At 41.5% G+C, this 5,000-nt stretch overlaps 1 protein-coding gene across 1 annotated transcript in view; it reads left to right on the top strand.

Moving 5' to 3' along the window:
- The window catches only part of dlgap3 (discs, large (Drosophila) homolog-associated protein 3), a 205,072-nt gene that overhangs the window by 132,755 nt on the left and 67,317 nt on the right, over positions 1-5,000 (top strand).

Here is a 5,000-nt window from a genome sequence, read left to right as displayed (position 1 = left end):
GCTAGCTGAGCAAGGCTTTAGGTTCTAAATTATATCATTGTGGCTAGCTGATCAATGCTTTTGGTTCTAAAGGACATCACTGAGGCTAGCTGAACAAGTCTTTCAATTCTAAAGGATATCATTGACGCTAGCTGAACAAGGCTTTCAATTCTAAAGGATATCATTGACGCTAGCTGAACGAGGCTTTCAGGTTCTAAAGGATGTCACTGAGGCTAGCTGAGCAAGGCTTTTTGTTCTAAGCTAAAGGACATCATTGAGGCTAGCTAAGCAAGGCTTTCGGTTCTAAATGACATCACTGTTCTAAAGGACGTCACTGAGGCTAGCTGAGCAAAGCTTTTGGTTCTAAACAACATCACTAAAGAATGTCACTGAGGCTAGCTGAACAAGGCTTTTGGTTCTAAAGAATGTCACTGAGGCTAGCTGAACAAGGCTTTTGGTTCTAAAGAATGTCACTGAGGCTAGCTGAACAAGGCTTTTGGTTCTAAAGGATGTCACTGAGGCTTGCTAAGCAAGGCTTCCGGTTCTAGACGTCACTGAGGCTCGCTGATCATGGCTTTTGGTTCTAAAGGACATTTCTGAGGCTAGATGAGCGAGCCTTTCGGTTCTAAAGGACATCAATGAAGCTAGCTAAGCAAGGCTTTTGGTTCTAGATGCCATTGAGGCTACATTTACATTTACAATTGCATTTAGTCATTTAACTGATGCTTTTATTCAAAGCGACTTACAAAAAGGGAAACGATCAATGTACAGTGCAACAAGGACATGTTAATCCAGCAGTCTTTGACTGTGTCCTCTGTGTTAGTGTGCTGTTGATGTCTTTGCTCTGTACCCATGTTGTATTTTCTTTGTCTTTCAAATAATTGCTGCCATCTTGACCAGGACTCCCTGGCAGAAGAGACATTGTGTCTCAATGGGACCTTCCTGGTAAAATAAAGGTTTTTAAAAAAAATTGACGCTAGCTGAGCAAGGCTTTCAGGTTCTAAAGGACGTCTCTACAAAAAGGGTAGAGGAACTGGTAGGAACTGGTGGCATGTTCCACCAACAGGGAATAACAGACAAGTTGGGATTGCCCTGAGTGTGTGGGAGGCAGAGCCGGATGTTGCTGATTGGTGGAGCGCAGCGGTCGGGAAGTAGCATATGCCTGTATGAGGGCATTCATGTTACTGGGTGCAGAATCGGAGACTACTTTGTGGGCAAGCACTAGGGATTTGAAGCTAGCTGAGCAAGGCTTTTGGTTCTAGATGTCACAAAGGCTTACTGAGCAAGGCTTTTGGTTCTAAAGGACTTTACTTTACTTTACTTTACTGGGTGCAGAACCGGACACTACTCTGTGGGCAAGCACTAGGGATTTGAAGCTAGCTGAGCAAGGCTTTTGGCTCTAGATGTCACCCAGGCTTACTGAGCAAGGCTTTACCCAGAAACTGTTGTCTGCTATCAGCTAAAGATTTGTGTGTGTGCATGAGTGTGTACATAGACCTGTGTATGTGTGTGTGTGTGTGTGTGTGTTGATTGTTTGATCTTTGAGGAGTTGTTTTTGCTTTGTGCTGCTGACTAATGAGCTGCCTCATTTGTTCGCTCAATCAGGGAGATTTTCAGTCTTCCATGCACACACGCACACACACACACACACACACACACACCAATGTAATTTACCTTCATTGACTTGCTGGCTCTCTTAGTGAATACACTGAATACATGTACGTTCTGTTTTACAAAGATTAGACTGTTAATTCTGTTGAATCAATCGACGCTGAAGAATGATGCACATAATTGATCACAAGTACAGATCATGTAGTCAATGCAGTGAATACATTTAAACAGCTGCATGTATGTATGTGCTAGTGTGAAGGCTTACGATTCTAAAGATGACTGCCTGGGTCCCTGGGTTCTTATGGGTTCTGCAGTGTGCAGGCTTATGCCGTGAATACATTTAATCACTGCATGTTTACACCAATGTGACCATGTAACCATGTAGTAACCATTTAAATGGCCACAGACTAAGGCTAACATGTGCATATTGTGACGATTGATAAGACACGTGGTCAGTTGTCTTTGTTAGAGCAGAAGCCGGGTACACAGACACCATTACAAGGAACACACAAGGGTAATCACTAACACTCACACAATACACAAACTGGGGTGCGTCAAAGTCCTTTTAGGCAAGTCCCTCTACTCGGCGGCCATATTGCAACACTTTTTGGGCACTTATTGGGCATCTATTTCGGCAGAAATTCGCGTGTGCAATGCTTTACGACAATCTTGCTCCAGCGGCGAGATCACAACACATGATTGGCATGATGTCTTCACAACACACATTATTGGCTCAATGGGGGTCAACAGACATGGTGACTATGTATGATAATGAGCTTGATTGGCCGGCCCAACGCTAACAGAAAAACACTGCCTCAAAAGACTATTTTGAACACTTGAAAGTTTTCAATGTGCAAAAACAATAATTAAAATAAAAGCAAGCTCTATACGCACAAGATATATTTGGATGGCAACCCATCTTTAATGTTGCATATCTCTCAATTTGATCCAAGGTGTTTCTGAAAATACAAACTGAATCTTTTACAGTAGCCTAGCTCTAAAATTTTGAACAATCTGTTTTAGAGCTTAATAATCCTGACCTGTGAAAACAGTTGTGTTGATGGGGACTGATGTGGATATGTTGTCCATTTTCTTATATCTATTCAATCATGTCTGGTCTATTATTAGGCCTACCTCTTTTCAATGCATTATTATTAGATATTTTTTTGTAAAGAAATAGGCCTACATCTATCCCTTATGTTATGCCAACATATTTAATTCACCTGCATATAGGCTACAGTAGCCTAGATAGAGGATTATTGACATCTGCTGTTGTCAGTGTGCAGGCTATCCCTTAAAGGCCGTTTAAAGGGATAACCAAAGTGCAGTTTCCTACCCAAAGCTAGTGTGCAGAAGTGTTCGTCATGTTATATTTTTTACAGTCTATGGTTATGAGTTGATGTGCCATCAAAATGTTTTTGGAGACGTAATGTTAAGGTCGAAAAACTCTGTCACTTTAGCTGCCGCTTGATGCTTTGCTGAATATTGTGTAGCCTACCTGTAGGTCGGTCGTTGGCACCTTTATTTGCGACCGACATGTAAGTGCCTGCTTTGCAGGTCAGGCACTCAGCTTCATGTTGATATCGACCGGAGACAAAACATGGAAATTTACGCTTTAATTGGTCAGTGAACTTACACTAAACAAAGGAAGTTTGCGCTATTGAGGTGACTGACTGACCAATTAAATGTTTAAGATTACTATCGACCAATGACGGTAGCTAAGGTCAGGCTCAACACCCTACACTTAGGGGAGGGCGTGACTAGTATGTGAATGAAAGACATAGATATATAGGCTATCCATGAATGAAACATGAATGAAAGAGAGAGCAATGTAAATTCGCTGTAAACACATTTGAGGCTAGAATAAACAAAATCCCGGACGACTTTGAAATTCCGCCCGGACACATTTTTAGGTTTCAAAAAGAGGACGTCTGGTCACCCTATTAGTGCGTGCTTCACCTCACTGTGTGTTCACTGTGTGCTGAGTGTGTTTCACTAATTCATGGATTAGCATAAATGCAGACACCAAATTTCCCTCATGGGATCAAAAGAGTATATATACTTACACACATGCTAACACATACAAGGTAAACACAAATACAGCTACTAAACCCAACATTACACATTGTAACATTCACACACATTGCACCCTGGAAGTCTGATAACAAGTCCAAAACACACCGATGCTACAACATATTCAGCACAGTGAATGAGCTGAAACCTGATTAGTATATTACATTTTTTACCTCAGAAGAGCCACATAAAGACGGTTACAAGAAAAACTTTGGATATTTAACGTACAGTTACTTTCATTCTACAGAGGGTTTTTTAATACATTTTCTACTAGTTTTAAAAGTAATGTGCAAGTAACTTAGGCCTTAGGCTTAGTATAGGCCTTAGGCTTCTTATGTAGGCTAAACACCACCCCCTATTTTCCCAGTGTCCTTTGGTATGCAAAGTAACATCATAGTTAACAACACAACACTCAATTTTCGTTGACATGTCATTGGCGAAATTGAACATTAGGCCTACGAGAGATTAGATTTGGTGATGGCCTTGGTTTCATGCAAGAATTGAGGCTGTCGTCATTTAAGGGCAATTCCACGCAAAACTGTCATATATCCATAACGCCAACATACCATGGCATTGTGTTGGCGTTATGGATATGACAGTTTTGCGCGGAATTGCCCTTAAACGTGAGCGCAGGTTTGTCTTTATATTTTTCATTTGTGAGAAAGATTTCTCTCATGCAAGTGGAATAGGGTTAACACAGCAATAGCCTACTAACTCGTTGCAGTGTGCGATATACAACTGGCAGTTTATTTCGCGTTTTCAGTCTTCGGATGGAAACTTTCCCATTTCAGCCCGCTTGTGTTCACGCTCGCAAGCTGTGGTCGCTGACGTTTCCTTTTTGACATTTTCCTTATCTAGCCTACAGCAAGCGCACACATCAACAATAACAATTAAAGTGTTCTCGTTGACTGAAATGGAGGGAAATCAGTGATTTTGTTTGATATTGACATGGCAACGAACAGCGAATTAAACAATATTGTGCAGGTTACGGTTACGGAGTCAAGTGAGGTGGAAAGTTATATAAATTACTCAGATAGACCTAGGCTACAATATTACATTTTGAAAATGAACTAAAATAAAATACATTTTAAATAAATATTCATTTATTATTTTCAAAAGCTGAGCCGCATCAGAGGGATCAAAGAGCCGAATGCGGCTCCGGAGCCGCGGGTTGCCGACCCCTGCCCTAGTCACTCAGTCCCTTTGCTCTCTCTCTCCCTCTTTCTCTCTCCTTCTCTCTCTCTCTCCTCTTATATCCCTCGCTCTCTCATTTTACCCCCACCCGAGTGGTTGTTGGAGAGGCGTGTGAATGCTCTTAGCGTTATCATTTAAAAGTG

The sequence above is a fragment of the Alosa alosa genome, chromosome 20 (genome assembly GCF_017589495.1).
Source record: "Alosa alosa isolate M-15738 ecotype Scorff River chromosome 20, AALO_Geno_1.1, whole genome shotgun sequence".
NCBI lineage: Eukaryota > Metazoa > Chordata > Actinopteri > Clupeiformes > Clupeidae > Alosa > Alosa alosa.
The sequence above is the reverse complement of the archived record's forward strand: the minus strand, read 5'-3'. Positions and strand labels throughout refer to the sequence as shown.